We start from the raw sequence: 19,546 nt of genomic DNA, 5'->3' as shown, positions 1-19,546 counted from the left end.
ATTTGATGTCTTCTTGTCCACATTGAATTAATGCGCAGCTCATCTCACACCCAACAAATTGACGGTAACTGCCAGCATTGACGAAGATGTACGCCTCGTCACGAACCCTGCGGGAACTATCACAGGCACGCTCGTCTGGATGCTCAACGGTCAGACAGACCTTTCCGCTTCCGTGTCATCTGGCGTACTGAACATCAGCAAGGCAAACAAATCAATGGCTGGAGTACATCACTACTACTATAGAGGCGACCCGGAACGAGGTGGAATAATTAGGCTTATAGTTCGAGGTAAATAGGCAGACACCATTCCTCAAATGAAGAGAAAACGCTATAAAATCACAAAAACAGTTCACCGTGACTCCGCTTAACACCGAATCCTGTCTCTTCTAATAATTATGCACATTATTATAACTCTCAAAAAATTGACGTACTTAACGTTGAAACCAGTGTCAATAGTATTCAAGCTGTCTATTCTGAAGAAAGGTTCACTCATATCTGGTGGTAGATCGTAACTGGAACCATTAAAGATATGTTTCTATATCATTAACTTCCCTGTTCACAAAAAAAAAAGAGAGAAGAGGTTTCCATGGGATCACATTTCGATGTTCTAATCTCCTTTTCACACTTTTCTGCTTTTCTATCGGACTTAAAAGGAAAAACGCGATAACAGAAAAAAAAATCCGAGCACACATTTGATTTTATGAGAGAAAGTATGGCTTTTACATGACCATGAAGAAAATGGATAAAGGATGTCCCTTTTTACTTCTTGGTTTCCTCTTAAATTTTCCGTTATCTTTCAAATTTCCAAACCAGGATGTCTAGATAACCGTTGGGGGCCAAATTGCAGATATACCTGCCCGACATGCTACAATGGGGGAATCTGTGACGACATTGGCGGGCGCTGTTTTTGTCCTCCGGGATTTATGGGCGATCATTGTGAAACGGGTGAGTTTATTATGTATTTGAGTATTTCAGGGATGCATCTTCAGCAATGCTAGCAGAATCATAGCGATCTCAAGAGGGAATAAACATTATACATTTTTTACATTGTAAGGCAGCTGAGCAGGCATTCATATTCCCATTTCGACTTACTTCTGCAATTTTGTGTTTAAATCCGTTTGCGATGTATAAATCAATGCACACTGTCCCAATATGTGCATCAACTTTGATTTCCATCATAACTGTATTTTTTGTTGTTTTTTTAACTCCCACTAGCAAGTATTGATCTTAGTTGCATATCATACTGTAATGATAAGTAATATGACCCACGTTTAATCGAAAAACGCATTTTCTGGCTCATACTTATTCTTCATTTGTGACCGTGCACCTCAAAACGAACATAAAGTCGCACACACTGATTTTGCGTGAGGACAGAAAATAAGTGAAATGGGTCAACCTAGTCGAACTTGACTTTTTCACATTTTTTGAAAGAGCGGGTCTTCTTTTACATTATGCTAAAATTTGGTATCATAAAACGGGCAGGAAAGTGTGTTTTTTAGCGGTTTATCTCGAACATTTTTGGTAGAATAGTGTGATTAGGTGTGTCTTTAGAATCCCTTTTTCATTTCTGAAAAACCTTGTCCACACTCTTCACTTTCAACTCTAATAACTTTTGAAAGGATAGTGCTACTGCTTTGAAAGTTGGCATTGATTATGGAAAGAATGTGTTAATGAGGCATGCTTAATTTCAGTTTAATCTGATAATCCCTTCATTGTTGTTACTCTGATGGTTTACTTCCTGTTTTTGTCCCATTCATCGCACAGCCAGCACAGCTTGGTAAAGATTAAACGCTTGAATAGACACTCTACTTCAGAGCCTCTTTTCTCACTTCACACTTTTCCTGAGTTTGTGCTTTCTTTCCAATATTGATATAGGTTAGGAGAGTCCATTTGATTTGAGTTATACATCATTTTAAAGCTTAAAGTCTGCTTTTTCAGAATATGGTCTTAACTAAAAATTCATGTCTGGCGACTTTTTGTTTGTTTTGAGGTGCAGGGTCACATTTTATGAGCTTAAAACATTGAAGGTTTTTGATTTGAATTCAAGTAGCAGTAATTATGTTTAAATACATAAAGGATCAACTTCCATCATCGCTTAATAACATGTTTAGGTTTAATACTTCTGTCCATTCGTACCCTTCTCGTATAGGTAGAAATTTCCACCTTTTGAATCCCAAATTATTGGTGACACATAAATCTATAAGACATTCGGGTCCGGACATTTGGAATAATCTCCCGGATAATATAAAGTCCTGTTTAAGTATTTATTCTTTGAAAGCTTCACTAAAACGATATTTGATACAATTATATTCTCCAAATCAATTAAGCTAACAAATATTCATGGTAAATGATTGTCATCTTATCGTCAATCTCTATTTTCTTCCTTCAACTGCATTTTGCACTCTCACCTGCAACTGCACTGCACTCACCTGATCACCTTCCTCCAAGAGAGTTGTGTCGTTGGATAGTCATTTTATGAGGCCTCCATCCATTTCAAGCTTATTCGCTTGCGATGGTGGTCTCCTGCATTCAATGATCTCTGTTGTTTACTGAAACATACTGTATATGTTATTTTATGTTTTTGTGTATCTACATTGCTCAATGCAATCACCAAGTCTATCTATTTATGTACTGCTATTGATTTATTTCACTGCACTTGTTATTCTTTGTCTTTGTACTTTTTGAAGATTGTGGTCAAATTGTATCTGATTGAATGCAGAAATAAAAACAAAAACAAAATGAAATAATCTTTAAATTGAATTGAATGCATAAATATCAATATATGCATGGCATTCGACTGATGGAGTTACTTTAAAAACTCTTTCTGTCCTCCCCCTCTTTTCCCCTCTTTCTCTCTTTTTATATACATGTATGCACGTACAAAAATGCATATCTCTCTTTCCTCTTTAATTTCGCCAGAAAGACAAATAGATAGATAGATAGATAGAATAGTCCAGGCTAGGCTCCATAGAAAGTCCGTCTAACCTCGGTTTTTTATCTATTTATACAATGTTTTTGATAGTTTCTTGTCAATTCCAGGGTGTTGATTCCAAATCTGATTGATGCCACTCGCAAATTAACCTTGATCATTTTCGGCAAAATCCAAAAATCCATAATGGCCGTCAGATATGCTAATTTGGATATGATAATCCTAGTTATGTCAATTTTATGACCGATTATTCCATCAAACTTTTTACATTTTTGCTCCTCGAGTAATTTTATTTGCAGATGCAAGAAAATTTTCATTTCAAGTATGTACACTAAGTATTTTAAGCTATTCTTTGTTCAAAATGACTGCCACTCCCATACTCAAGTGCTATATGAATGGCAAAAAAAAAATATATATATGCACGGGAATTGAAAATGAATTTGCTCTATTTCCAGTCACATACCAACGCTGTTATCAAGTTTTTCATGTGCAATTCAAATCTGAAGAGTGTCACTAGCAAAACAAACAAATGAACAAACAGAAAATGTATTGTTTGTAGGTTTGTATGTTCTCCTTGATACAAAACCCCAGTACAATATGAACGACAAAATAATGTACATGGAAATAAACACATTTTCATTTTTTTCTGTCATGCAGCTACATTTTTTCTCAATTTTAGTGCTGATTATAAATCAGAAGGTTGCTACTAACAAAAAGCTGTTTCATTTGTGATGCAAACATCCAAAATGTTCCTCTTTAATCTGGATTTTCTATTAATTAAAAAAAAAAAAAGTCACCAAAACTTGAAATGACGCCAACATCAAGATCATTGTTTTATCAGGAATCATATATTAGATATGAACATTTGATGTTTATATACCTTGAGATGCTGGACATCATAATATTCACCCTGATTTACTAAATTAAAATGCAGAATCTTAGATGATGATAGAAATGAAATTCTCAAATAACTGCCGTGTTCTACATTATCTAAAAGCGATATTATATAATTGTTTTCAATCCCTTCATCCGAGAATAAACATGAGGCAAGGGAAAGTGGAATAAAGGGACCACCTAAATTCTTCTAGTCTAATCTCTATAATAAAAAATGCTCCAAAGTTTTTCATGTTAACCAAGAATATAATTTGCTTGAAACTACAAATGACAAATGACCTTCTGTCTTATCTGTACATCGTAGATCAGATTTACCACTGGTTCTATGATTGCATGATTTCACCTATTTGCTCAAGGGTGGTAGCACTATTTTGAAATGTAACAACATGGACTTGTGTTTGGAGGATTACAAAGAGTTTTGTTAAGTATCACTGTTAGTATCCACTTATTATTTTTCTTTTTTTTATGTAAACAGAAAGTCGGGAAACAGAAAGTCATCATACCTCAGTAGTCCTATTTTGTAACACCCAACAATGATTGTATATTTTTTACATTTTGTATAGGAATACAATCACTGTGTAATAAAGTTGGCGAATATGATGCTGAAAGACACATAAGAGTGAGTCGTTGTCAGGAGCATTGCTACTTCCATCAGGAGAAAAGTCTGTCATTAATACCCCACAAGACTGTGAGAAGCGCCCAGTTACTCCTATTAATACAGATTTGACGTCAGTAGGCACCTTGTATCACTCAACATGCTCTAAGTAACATCAGGTACTCTTAATTTTGTGCTTGCCACTGTAAAATTGACACATTTTTCTGTCTGGACATGAGTACTTTGCTCACACCTTTCCTTCAATGATGATTTGTTGAATTATGGAATATTTACCAATCCTGCAATCGCCTTACAAGGAGCTTAGTGGTCACTTGGTGATCTTGCAGAGACACGATGAAGACAAGGGGACTTGCTTGAGCACTCCTTTATATACAGAAGATCCAAAGTCCAACCTTACCAGAAACCATCCGCAGAGCTATCTGACAATAGGCATGCTGATTATTGTTGCCTATAAAATGCAGCCATGGTAGGTGAAAGGCTTCACTTTCTCGAGGTAGATGAATTTTACCGCCATTTTTCTTGGATTGAATGTGCTCGCTTATGATGTCAAGGGAGCTGCTGCATCTCAGAATTGTAGAGTGCTGCCACATTTTGAAAGCAGTGCTATAACAACTTCACGCGGCTTGTCTTTAATCTTCAGCACTTGCATATTCATGATTGCTCTAGGTAACCAGACCGGCTGTGTTAGAACTCTGAATAATGGCCACCCCCAGGGTGGCTGTAAACTAACTCCACTCCTTTATAACATATGTGACCGTGCACCACAAAACAAAAACAAAAACAAAAGTTGAACCCCTTAATTTTACGTGAGGACTCAAAACAGGTGAAATGGGTCAACTAAGTCAATCTTGAGATTTTCAAATTTTCTGAAAGAGCTCTCTTTCTTATACATTATTCTTAAGTTTGGGATAATAACACAAATGGGATAGGGTGTTTTTACCAGTCTTCCCCACAACCCTTTTCTAAGGGGAGAGTAGAATGATCAGGTATGCATTAGAAGCCAATTTTCATTTGTTGAAAACTGTTGTGCATTCTTCAATTTCAAGTCTAATAACTTTTGAAAGGATAATGCAACTGCGTTGTATGTTGGCATTAAGCATGGACAGAATATGTTAATGGAACATGGTGAATTTCAGCTTAATCTTAAAAACCCTTCATTGTTGTTGCTCCTGTAGTGGGCATCCTGTGTTTTGTCCCTTTCATCGCCCAGTTAGTGCGGCTTGATGAAGTATTAAGGGCTTAAATAGACGCTGTACTTCAAAGCCTTTTTTTCTCAGTTAACACTTTTTCCAGAGTGTGTGCTTTCTTTCCAGAATTTAGGTAGGTTAGGGGAGTCCCTTTTAAATGAGTTATACAATATTTCAAAGCTTAGAGTCTGCTCTTCCAGAATTTGCCCTTAATTGAAAAATCCATGTCTGGCGACTTTTTGTTGGTTTTGTGATGCAGGGTCACATGTACATGGTGACATGACAATCACTTCATGTAAGAAGTTTGCTCGTGCTGATAATCTTGCCCTTACGTCTCATAGAATGTCCTTGGATGACATCAGCCGAGTCCTGACCCATCTTAAGTCAATGGAGTAGTACTTCACCTTCGTAAGACTTCCCCCCAACCTTTAAACGGTTACCATCAGACCTATGTCTTCCATCTTAATAACCATCTTGCCAACGCTATGCTCACGGTAGCCTTGTGTGGCGAGCCCTCCAAGCATAGGCTTAGGAGTTCCCTACCGATGATATAGGTCATATCTGGGAGTTTTGTTGGACCTCACTCCCACATACAGGGAATACATAAACGGTGATGTAGCAATGTTCGGTCAAAATCATCTGGAAACCTTCAAGCTGGCCTTGGGTCCAAAAGTCATTACTCTTTTGTCTGTTTTATCATCCATCTGAGAAGATGGCTGGATAACCTATATCTAGCTGCTCTACAGCTGGTTCTCTATGAGGTCCAGGGGATGTAAGGCAGGACCTCTTCATGTACCTATGTAGTTAAGCATCTTACTTTGAATGAATGAAGCGGAATATTCTATATGTATGAGTTGTGACTCTCTCCACACACAGAACCTCAATTTCTTTTTTTTTCTTTTTTAAAGGAACAGACAATCTTTATCCTTTCTAGTGGAACGGTATGATCGATTACACGTAGCATTGACGCCGGATCCTTTGGATCTAGAGATTGACATGCTACTGTGAACCAAACTTACCACCTCTTTACTGCTACCCTAGCTTTCATCTACTAAACTGCAGAGCATCCCGCTCATAAGTATGGGCCAACAGCTACCATACATAGCGTACTAATACGTCTCTAAATTAAGGCACACTCAAGTCTACTCTCCTTCACTGGCACTCGATCAAAAAGTCGCACCCCTTTATTTTACGTGAGGACTCAAAACAGGTGCAATGGGTCAACTAAGCCAAACTCGAGTTTTTCATAAGATTTGCTGAAAGAGCTATCTTTCTTCTACATCATTCTTTAGTTTGAGATCACAACACGAATGGGAAAGTGTGTTTCCAGCAATTTTTCAACCACCCTTTTTTGTGGAAAGTATGTATTAGAGGCCCCTTTTCATGCCTTAAAATCCTTGTACACTCTTCACGTTTAAGCCTAATAACTTTTTAAAAGATAATGCTACTGCTTTGTAAGTTGGCATTAATCATGGACAGAATGAACGTGAGTAGAATTGATAGCACATGCTCAATTTCAGCCTAAGCTGATAATCCCTTAATTGTTGTTGCTCCGGTGGTTGACATCCTGTTTTGTCCCTATCATTGCACAGTTAGCGCTGCTTTAATAGAGAAAGATTAAGCGCTTGAATACACTATGTAGTTCAGAGCCTCTTTTCTCAGTTTCCAGAGACCAGAGTGTATACTTTCTTTCAAGTATTTAGGTAGGTTAGGGAAGTCCATTTGAATTGAGTTATACATCATTTCAAAGCTTAGAGTCTGCTCTCTCAGAATCTGCTCTTAACTGAAAATCGATGTCCGGCGACTTTTTGTTGGTTTTGTGATGCATGCAGGGTCACATATACAATACGATAGCATATTGATTTTTTTTTAATGTGGTGTTGAAAACCAAAAAAAAAAGATATGAAATTGTATTAGACATCGTAAGGCTTGCGAATATTAAATACTCAAAACTCCATTCCTTATTTTTAGTGAAAATCCTAATTTATTTGACAAATTGGGACTTTTGTATCACAAAAGAATACATTTTGTTCAATTCATCCTTCAGATATATGAACAGCACTAAATCTTGATAAACAATGTAGCTGTATGACAGAAAAAAAAGCAATTGGTTGTCTAATTCCATGTATATTTTTGTCATTCATATTGCACAGAAGAATATAGGAGTGGCGTTCATTTTTTAATTTTTGCATATGAATAAACAAATACATGTAGGCCCTCTACATTGTAAGTGGCACCCAACATATTTCTATTGTACATGCAACACTTTACAACAGCGTAGGTACAGAACTGAAAATACAGTAAATTTGTTTTATATTTCCATGCATAATTTTTACCATACATGTTTTATATGACCATAGGAATGGCGGCCATTTGAATTGAAAATGAGCTTTAAGTACTAAATGTACCTATATGAAAAGAAAAATTCTCTTGCATATGGAGATGGAGTTACTCTAGGAACAGAAATGTACAAAGTTTAGTAGAATACTTGGTCATAAAATGCACATTGTTGTGATTATCACGGCCAAATTAGCATATCTGCTATTTTGGATTTTTGGATTTTGGATTTTGGATGCTCAAGGTTACGTGAGTGGAATCAATCAGATTTGGAGTTAGCACCCTCAATTTGACAAGAAACCATTAAAAAAAACAGTGTATATATCAAAAAAATTAGGTCACGTGCCTTCTTGCCTGGACTATAATTATGATAAATAGATCTAAACGTCTCTGTCTGTATGAAACATAAAATGCTCCATTGGCAAGGAGTAATAATGTGCATTTGACTCTTTTTCCAAGCATAATACACTACTTCAGATTACATTTTGAAGATTCTGTGGGTCCTGATGACAAAGTTATCGCTGTTACTTCACATGGCTTTACTCATAATACTATGAAACTTTTAGACACCTTTGCCTTTATCAATTTTCTCGTGGAAGCTTTTTTTTTTTTTTCGCAGCATTATCTACGAGTCAACACCACGTATGCACAATGCAACTGGGTGCCGTACTGGGGCAGTGACAGTGACAATGACACTTTTCCATTTATACATCACAAATTAATATCATTTTTTTTCTTTCAGAATAAGAAAATGTGGTCCATCGATTGGGACAATGTATATCTCTTTTACGGTTTATTATCGTTTGCCCTTTATTTTAAATACAGAACAGCTAGTGTTCTCCTGACCTACGAGGGAAAATTCACAGATTATGTTGGTCAGGAGAGGAACCAATTTCCCGCTAAGATCAGAGAGTTATATTGGTTATATTTAGCCAATGTCTGTACAAAGTCACAAATTGTGTGCGCTTTATTCGACGAATGCATTTGTACATACAATGTTTAACGAATAACCTGTGCATTTTTTAAGCTCGTTCCGTGCCAAATTCTGACATGCCCATCGATTTAATACACCGGCCGCCAGGTTCCCGTAGTGTAAATGTTAAGCGCTACACGCAAATAAATAGCTCAAATAAACATGCATTCTCTCGTTATACAGTATTTTCATAGTAATAATTGTATTTTGAAGTGTTGGTGTGTAAAAACACATGTGATTGTCTTTCTTAAATACGTGTCCATGACTACATGCACTTGATTTACATTTCCCTTATGACAGCTTGCCCGTACGGCTACGTAGGAAAAAAATGCACGGTTTCTTGTGGACATATTGACTCCTCAAACAACGACTGTCGAGGGTCATTATTCTGCCTTCAAGACCCCTATGGATGCTCCTGTGCCGCTGGCTGGTCAGGACTTAACTGCATTACAGGTAATTAAGAATACAATGTGTATGCTCCGATTGCTTTCTTCATATATTCGCTTATTAGCTCACCTGAGCCAAAGGCTCAAGTGAGCTATTGCGATCGCCCTTCGTCCGGCGTCCGTCGTGCGTCGTCCGTCGTCCGTCGTCCGTCGTCCGTCGTGCGTCGTGCGTAAACTTTTTACATTTTCATCTTCTTCTGGAAAACCCCAAGACTGATTTTCATCAAACTTGGCAGGTAGCATCCCTAGGGGGTTAGGAACTCAATTTGTTAAAATGGGCACCATGCCCCACCCAGGGGGCCCCCAGGGGGGCCCAAACCCCCCAAAATTAAGGAATCTGTCAAAATCTTCTTCTCTAGAACCAGAAGTGATAGAGCTAAGTTAGTACTATGGGTTAGTACATTGATGACTGTAGTTTCAAGTTTGTTCATGGCAGAATCAGGGGTGCCTCCCTTGGGACCCAGGGGAGGGGGTGAGGTAGGGTCCTAAAGGGGCCTAAATTGTACATTTTCATCTTCTTCTTGAGAATCCCACGACCCATTTTCACCAAACTTGGCAGGTAGCATCCCTAGGGGGTTAGGAACTCAATTTGTTAAAATGGGCACCATGCCCCACCCAGGGGGCCCCCAGGGGGCCCAAACGCCCCAAAATTAAGGAATCTGTCAAAATTTTCTTCTCTAGAACCAGAAGTGATAGAGCTAAGTTAATACTATGAGTTTGTACATTGATGACTGCAGTTTCAAGTTTGTTCATGGCAGAATCAGGGGTGCCTCCCTTGGGACCCAGGGGAGGGGTGAGGTGGGGTCCTAATAGGGCCTAAATTGTACATTTTTATCTTCTTCTTGAGAACCCCATGACCCATTTTCACCAAACTTGGCAGGTAGCATCCCTAGGGGGTTAGGATCTCAATTTGTTCAAATGGGCACCATGCCCCACCCAGGGGGCCCCAAGGGGGGCCCAAACCTTCAAAATGAAGGAATCTTTAAAAATCTTCTCTAGAATCAGAAGTTATAGAGCTAAGATAATACTATGAGTGAGTACATTAATGACTGTAGTTTCAAGTTTGTTCATAGGAGATCCAGGGGTGCCCCTCTTGGGGGCAGGGGGGGGGGGGTGGTTGGGAAGGTCCAAATGGGGGCCTGAATTGTACATTTTCATCTTCTTCCTGAAAACCTCATGATGTATTTTCGTCAGACTTGGCAGGTAGCATCCCTAGGGGCTGAGGATCTCAATTTATGAAAATGGGCACAATGCCCCACCCAGAGGGCCCCAGGGGGCCCCAATCTCCCCAAATTAAGGAATCTTAAAAAACTTGGGCCCTTATTGTACATTTTCATCTTCTACTTGAGAATGCCTAGTCAAATTTTGGTAGAGCTGTGAATGATTCAGATTAGTGACTGCGTGAAAGGTGAACTTGCGATACTCAGGTGAGCGCTAGACCCGCGGGTCTCTTGTTGTCTTTTTGTCATGGTATGATAGAAAGAAATTCGTGTCTTGCGCCGCCAGTCGAATATTGTTGAATTATCTTATTTTTTTTATTTTGGTTTCAAATCACCCTAAGGGACATAAAAAATTAATGGAAAATGTTCTAATTTTCTGAGATTTTAAACGGAATAAGAGTTTATAAGTATGTATACAAGTGCAATTAAATCTGTTTAGAACAACTGCATTGTGGTCGTGTTAGTTTGTTTTTGTTTTTTTTTTCAATCGCAGTTGACTTTTTGGAAATTGTTGACATGACAGTAAATCTGTTTTTCGTATAGAGAAATAATCATTTTTAACTTTAATTGTTGTTAACAATTTAGAGGCGATCGAACTCAAATATATGTAACATACAGTTGATATCTTTTGGAGTACTCAAAGGCCTTACGATTGGCACTATAAGCTATGAAAATCAAAAGCTATCACACACGATTAAGACTTTTTGGAATTCGTGGGATGCCCTTGGATTGGTTCAAGAGTATCTACAACAATAGAACTCATTTTGTCAGTTTGAATAATTTAAAGTCTAATACAAAGCCAAGAACTAACTTGAAGGGTATACCGCAAGGATACCTCTTAGGTAGTGCTTCGTTTTTACATGAACCTGATAGTTGATTTTCGAATTCACGTTCTCTGCCTTACTTTATACCCTGTCTCATGATACAATTGCAATGACAGCCGCTTTTGATTGAATCGGAACCCTCACTAGCTCTGGGCACAATTAACGCTGAATCAAAGACAATAATTCCAGTCGATACACCACTACAAATTATCATTGTAACAAAATTGTAATATATCAACAGGACCTTTACACGGTCGAGATTTGGTAAAAAGAAAAAAAATACTGGGATTTGCAACGTCTCGCCGGAATTTGTAAAAAACGCCTGGAGATGCAGTATACACGTCTCGCCCGAAAATATAAGAATCTGGAGAATTGTATCAACGACAAATGTAAAAAAGAAGTCAATTTTGCCGGGAAATGTAAAAATCTCGTGCGTCAACGGTATTACGTCCTGATGGTACATTGTATATAGATGAACTTGATGTCTAACAACACTGGTAATGAACCTTTACCGTTTTCATTATCTTTTAAACCCCACAACGGATTTTCATCAAAATTGACATTTAGCATCTTTATGGTGATACAATCTTGTTTATTTAAATGAGCCCCCCCCCCCCCCCCCGGACAACGCCGGAAAGCGGGGGGGGGGGGTGGGGGCGTCGAAGCCACGGAGTCTTTAAACGCTGGAATTTTTATCTTCTTCTGTCGAACCGAAAAAAGATACGGCTAAGTTATTGCTTTAAACATCGATAAATGAAATTAAAAATTTGATTAAGACGGATCCAGGGGTGCCCTGATCGGGTTGGGGGATGAGTTGAAGGGGGATTTTCTACATTTCCAGGGTCTTCTTGAAAAATCTTTGACGCATTTTCCCCAAACTTGGCAGATAACATCTATGTGATACACGACTGATCTTAATTTGTTAAAATGAGCACCCCCTCCCCACGCCGAAGGGGAGGGGAGTGTTGAAGCGTCAGATTTCCTAATCTCCGGCATTTTGAATCTTAAAGAAAGAGCTAAGACAGTGCTATATAAAAAATATTTAAAAAAAAAAACATTAGTGACTGAAAGTCAATATTTGATTCTGGCGGATCCAAGGGTGCCTCTCTCTGTGCAACAAGTCTAATTTGACACCCCCCCCCCCCCCCCTCCAAAGCAGGGGCTACAAGAAGGGCACCCCCTCCCATCCGTTATGAGCAGACCTGTTTAATGTCATCAAAGTACCTTGTAAAATGTGATAGAATTACTATGGTCTATCATTGGTAGTTCAATTTGTTTAAATTTCCCTCTTTTCATGTCTAGGGTTTCAAGAAATGTTGATTTCCATCCAAACAACCCCCCCCCCCCCCCCCCCCCCCCCCGTCGGCAGCTCCGTTCATAGACCTGAGAGGTGCTTTATTTGAACAAGTAATTGGGGGGCTATCACCCGATAAATACTGATATACTGTACCTGCCAAGTTTGACGAATATACTGTGCGGGTTCCAAGAAGAAAATGTGAAAGTCCACCTCCCTCCCCCTGCTCTGAAAAGTACATTCATAAATTAATCTGCCTAGCACACTATGGCTTTTTTTTTAACATTAAAATGTGATTCTATTAATAGAAGAAGATTAAAAAAAAAATACCAGGAATATCATCAGTTTATCACCGTAAAGATGTTATCAGCCAAGTTTGGTGAAAATCCGCGTAGATTTTTGCAAGAAGATGCTGAAAATGTGAAAAATCTGCCTCCTCCCTATCCCCGCTCCCGTCCAATCCGATCAGGGTACCCCTGGATCTACCATAATCAAAGATGAAATTTCACTCATTCATTTTTTCATAGCACTAAAAACGTAGCTCTATCTTGTTCGTTTCGATAGAGAAAAAAAAAAATGACAAAAAAAAACCGGACTTTGAGGCTTCACCCCCCCCCCCCCCACACACACACACACCTTTTCGGCGATGGGAGGTGGGGGGGGTGCTTATTTAAAGAAATTAAGATCATATCATATTAAAGATCATATATACCAATATTGGTGAAAATTCGTTATAGACTTTTCAAGAAGATGCTGAAAATAATTGAAAACTTACCCTCCAACTCACCCCCCCCCCCCATCCCGATCAGGACACCTGTGGATCCGCCATAATCAAACATGACATTTCAGTCTGAGAAAATCTGAGGCTTCAACCCCTCCCCTTTTTAGGCGGTTCTTTTTCTTCCCTTTCTCTGGACTTGTAACGACCACTCGTTATCCCTACTGTGCGTTGTCACATTTTGAGTAATTTCCAAGTTACAAGCTATCTAATCTTCGAAGTTAAATTTCATCACTTTGCTTTTGTCGTGGTCTTTTGCTTTCGTTTGGGCTATTTCAAGTCAGAAAAATGACCCTATCGTATTTCTAAGTAGAGAGTAAGCAACGTGACATTTTCTTTTCCTACTTTATCCTTCAAGTTCCCACTGCGCAGTGCTTGCTATCGAGACTATAGTAATGTCATATAGACGAAAAAAAAAAAAACAGAAATGTAACAACGATCCTATATCATGGCCTTGCACATACAATGTAGTAGTCAGAGTCATGCGCTGTTTGGCCCTTATAGCGGCTTATTCGTTTATGTGCGTTAAGTTGTTTGTTTCGATTTTGTAAAGCTCAGGTTTTTTAATTCATAACTTGCCCAGAGCCCCGTTGCTAGAAACTTCGCGATTAAATGCAGCTTGAAAAAATCAAACGCAATTCTCCCAAATGCCATGCAACTTTGTGTTATCAACTTTGATGAATCAAACCAAATTTTGCGTTTGATTCGTACTCTCTAAAAAAAATCGACTGAAAATTTTCACTCTTAAAGGAGTGAATACAAAAAAGAGTGAATTTCGAGTGAAATTGTGGTGAATTTCGAGTGAAAATGTTCATTTTCACTCATTTTGGAGTGACCTCAGGGATCACTCGAAGATTTTGGAGTGATCCCTGACGTCACTCTAAAACGAGTGAAAATGAACATTTTCACTCAAAATTCACCCCAATTTCACTCAAAATTCACTCTTTTTTGTATTCACTCCTTTAAGAGTGAAAATTTTTCTCTCGATTTTTTTTAGAGAGTAATGGTCAATAAAACTGAGCCGACGTTGTAGCACCACCAGTACCACTAGTAGTATTTTGTTCAACAAAGCTCTGTTGAAAATGTAAAGTAAAATCAGCCGCTAAAACAATGCAATAATTCATACTTATTTATTTCTCCATTTATTTTTTTTTCAAACAAAACATAACACAGAATAGATCAGGAATTATAAAACAGGCATGTTTCAACTTAACATTATAGATAATGGTTTACAGATAAAAAATAGACATGCATACCGGCAAAATACAAAGTTATGATTAGAGGGGAAAAACAAATAAGAGGTCCACTGAAAAGCATGCTTGTGTACTGTTAACCTTACCATGATACGTGTAATGCCGTATATATATATATATATATATATATATATATTTATATATATATATGTGTGTGATCTTGCCATGACAACCCCGCGAATTGAAATCATTCACTTTCTGTTGTAATAATTGGCGATATTTTTTTTCTCTGCAGTATGATATTTGACGCTCGAATTTATATCAAAGATCTCGCAATTCGCACATGTCAGAAATTATCCAAGGTGTAAATTACAAGCTGCAATAAATGCGATCATAAAAACTCCTGACCGATGAACTCACCACATGACCACAACTTTAGATGATTAAATGGCCCACTTATTGATATCAACGTCATATTGCAAAATATGTTTGTCAGGGACTGAAGTCAGCATAACGTGAATTATTTTTCGTACAAGCAATTTTTGCGCATATCGAGGCATCCTAGTCATTTTAATCATAAAGTAGTTATGGTAGTGTTCAGCAAAACATTACCCAAGGTATTCTAAATATATATATATATTATATATATATATTATACAGATATTGACTGGTACGGGGTGGAATATAACATTCTTTGGACCGCCAGGGAGTTATATTTTCCCAAGGGATTATATTTTCCCGAAGCGCGCAGCGCTGAGGGAAAATATGATCACGAGGGAAAATATAACTCCCTGGCGGTCCAAAGATTGTTACATTCCACCCCCTACCAGTCGATATCTGTTATATTAGATGGCCTTGCCCTCGATTGCGCTTTACAGAAGAGCATACACTAACGACGTTTATAAAATGGGTTCAAGAATGTAGCCAATATGAAGCGCTGAAATGAGACACACCTCCTTCCTTTACTTCAGTACAACTGCACTGCCTGTAATCCTATGGTAGATTGCCGATCGTCTGTGCGCGCGGCGGCTCCTTTGATGAATTGCATGCATACGCGTACGCGCTGTCAATCCTGTAAACAACTTCTAGTTCGGGCTGCCGGCCGGCCGGCCTGTCTTCCCTTGTGCATAACATACTAGTAATATGTGGCGTACGTACGTATACTGTACATGTACTATACGTACACTTTGTACAGTACAGTAGACCAAGCGTTTTGGGACCGGACGCGTACATGGAGTCACTTTGAAGAGCAAATCCAACGATTTAGCAGGTTAATTCTCACGCCGTTTTCAGAGTATGTTGTCTAGTAGGCCTATATGAGGAGTCTATATCAAGTCTTTAAGGTAAAGGGTGCATATTCTATGTAAAATAAGTAAGTTTTCATGCGGGTGTCCGGAAACCCAACCCCCCATTATACTTATACTGTATGTGCGGGACTTCCGCGAGTGCGACGTGCGTAAAAGTTTGGGACGAACATCTTCGGACGTCTTGACCCACAAAGGTACGTGAAAAACGCTGAAAAATGATGTTAGTTTTCGAATTTTCGACCCATTTTATAAAACAAATGATGCACAGGATTATTTCGTGGCGTTAGTGTAGGCGTAGCTCACTCTCGGGGATTTACAATGTAGTGCAACATGCACTCGGCTTCGCCTCGTGCATGTTTCACAATTGTAAATACCCTCGAGTGCACTACGCCTACACTAACGCACTCTATCCTGTGCATCATTTGTATAATACTGTAGCCTAACCGTTTATACGCAGATGTTAGCCCGACCAGACGCTGTGTGCGCGCTGTCGCGATTTTGTAGTTGTAAAGCGGCGACTGGACTGTGTAGTTGCTAGGCTCAGAGGCCCTAGGGTCTACAGTACTAACGTAACGTTAGGCTCAAACAAGTAACGACGCTAGTGCCCTAACGTTACAGTTGAATTAGGATCAGGTCCAAAAGATGTTTTAGGGCCTAGAAAATCTACTCACAAAACAAATCTGACTTTAGGCCTTGAACGTTATGGCCTACTGGGCAATTTTTATCATTTTGACATTTTTGTTTCTACAGACCTAACTAAGTTAGGCCCTAACGTTAGAAGTATATATCTAACGTTAGATTCTATGTCTACATTCTAATTAGCTCTGAGTCTAACACATAGAACCTTCTACATGTTTATAAATGTTATAGGGCCTACTAACTCGTTAGATAGACTCTATTATAACTGTAATAGACGTAGGCCTAGGCTTACGTTACCTTCTGTCATCAGGAATCTGCAGCAATTTCAAAATCAGTCTTTTTTCCCCCCCCTCTGTTGTAGAAATGAACATTGTAGAAACACAGTGATTTGCAAACCAGTCTGCTCGGTGTCGTACAGTTAGTCCTCCACAACCGTGGTTTGTTCGATGTAACGTTAGGCCTGGATCTAACATTAGTCTAACTCGTCGTTAAGTTACGTCAATACAAAGATGCATGAATTGCCCTCGTTCTAAGAACTGAACTGAACAAAATGTCTCTAACCATAGACTATTAACTCGCTTGGTTTAGGCCATGTTTTCCTTATCCTCCAAAATTTTATCGAGCTCGTCGTTGTTTACTATAGACAAAACGGGGCTCCATTTTGAAGTGTGAATCCAAACTTCGCGGGCCGAATGATACGTGCATCCGTAAACGGTACGTGTACATTGGGTAGCCTATACACTGTACGTACAACGTTTAGCTTCCCGAATTCCATCCACACATACCAGGCAGGCCTAGTTCAGCGCATGACGCTACTCCGCGCCGCGCCGTGCCGTCTACTCTCTCACGTATCGTGTGTGTGTGTTTGTGTGTGTGTGGTGGGGGGGGGGGGGGGGGGGGGGTGAGTGGGGGAACAGATTACTAGTATATCGATCCAGACTGCAGTTATCGATAGTAGTTTGCTCCTCCCAGTTACCGACGTGGTCCCACACCCTTATATTGGTGTAATTGTTTGTTTTTCAACCGTAAGAGGGCGACACACACGGAAAAAATATATTCAGTTGACCAGTTGGTCAATATAACGAGCTGGGAAAATATAACATTTGCGATCCTCGCAAACAGCATCACATGATGAACTCTCGACCAATCACATACCAGAAACTGTCTAAGCCATCTAATATATATATATATTTGTGTGTGTATTTTAGCGTTCTTTACCACACTCGCCGCCGTGTCGTTTGGATGTACAGACGATGCGCTTGCTATTTGCAGGAATTTATTTCGGCTACTTTCAGACTTTCCCCCGTCCACAAGGATTACATCTGAAAATATTAAGAGAATCAAACGCAAATTGCGTTCCAATCTTTAGGAAGTCTCTTATAGTAATGGAACGCAGAGATTAAACGCAGGCGATACTTGTGTTTGATCTCGGACCGTGGAATCGTGGAAATGTCACTGCTTTGATTTTACTTGATTTGTCCTCCGCCTTCGATACTGTTAATCATGCAATTTTGTTAAACACCCTCCAATCTCTTGGTGTAAAAGGTCAGGCATACGAATGGTTTAAATCTTACCTTTCATGCCATTCACAGGCAGTGTATGTCAACAGCTGTAAATCAAATGATATGCCTCTCAAATGCGGTGTTCCACAGGGCTCTGTGGGCGGGCCCACCTTGTTTTCCATCTATCTTATTAGCCTGGGACACATATTGCGCCAGCACAAAATTAATTATCACATATACGCTGACGACATTCAAATGTATTTGTCTTTCAAACCTAACCAGGCCGATGCCTTACATGCTTTGAGTCAGCTTGAGAATGCAATGAACGATGTTTATTCATGGCTGAACTCACATTCTTTGAAATTGAATACGGATAAATCTGAGTTTTTAATGTTTGGTTCGAAGACACAATTAGGTAAACTTGACATTAATTTCATCTCTTTTTCCGGCATGTCAATTAGTGTGTCCCAAACCTGTCGCAACCTGGGTGTAATGCTAGATTGTAATATGACTATGTCTCATCAAGTTTCTAGCATTTGTAGATCTGTAAGATACCAACTTCGTAATATCGGCTTCATTAGAAAATATTTGAACCGCTCTTCTACCGAAAAATTAGTCCATGCCTTGATATCCTCTAGGCTCGATTTTGGAAACTCTGTCTTATTTAACTTACCACAAACTCAGCTCTCCATGCTACAAAGGCTTCAAAATGCGGCAGCACGCATCATCACACTATCCAAGAAGCACACTCACATCACCCCTATTTTGAGATCACTTCATTGGTTACCAGTCAAAGATCGCATTATTTTTAAGATTTTACTTTTGACTTTTCATTGCATTCAGGGCGCTGCTCCTCAGTATAACATTGACTTACTCCATAATTACATCCCTGCTAGATCTTTACGCTCATCCAACTCCGGTTCTCTGATAATTCCAAGATTCACTACAATATGGGGCACACGTGCCTTTGGCCATGCTGCTCCCACCTTATGGAATAACTTACCTTCAGCCGTTAAAAATTGTTCTTCATCAGACTCCTTTAAAAGCAGTCTAAAAACTCACTTGTTTAAAGCCTCAATTTGATTACTCATTACATGTACTTGATATTTGTATGTCTTTTACTTCGTCACTTTCTCTTCCTTCCGCGCCTAGAGCACTCTGCAGAGTGGATTTGGCGCTATATAAATCATATCAATTATTATTATTATTATTATCTCAAGTCCTGTTTCTAGCAACGGGGTCCTGGTATGCAAACATAATTTGGTTTCTAGCGTTGGCCACGGTAAACGTGTATGTTTTACGTACAAGCTTCACTGTGTTTTATTCTCCTTTACTGCACGAAAACATCCACTGACATCGCTTTGTTGTATTTGTTGAGTGTCAGAAAATGGTATATGCTAGTAAAGTC

The 19,546-nt window shown here is 38.9% G+C and overlaps 1 pseudogene; it reads left to right on the top strand.

Moving 5' to 3' along the window:
* The window catches only part of LOC139719012 (uncharacterized), a 116,565-nt pseudogene that overhangs the window by 17,487 nt on the left and 79,532 nt on the right, over positions 1-19,546 (top strand).

This window comes from Diadema antillarum, unplaced genomic scaffold, assembly GCF_040938485.1.
Source record: "Diadema antillarum isolate AM-2024a unplaced genomic scaffold, OU_Dant_1.0 scf00000103, whole genome shotgun sequence".
NCBI classification, from domain to species: domain Eukaryota; kingdom Metazoa; phylum Echinodermata; class Echinoidea; order Diadematoida; family Diadematidae; genus Diadema; species Diadema antillarum.
This window is presented reverse-complemented; position numbering and strand designations above follow the sequence as displayed.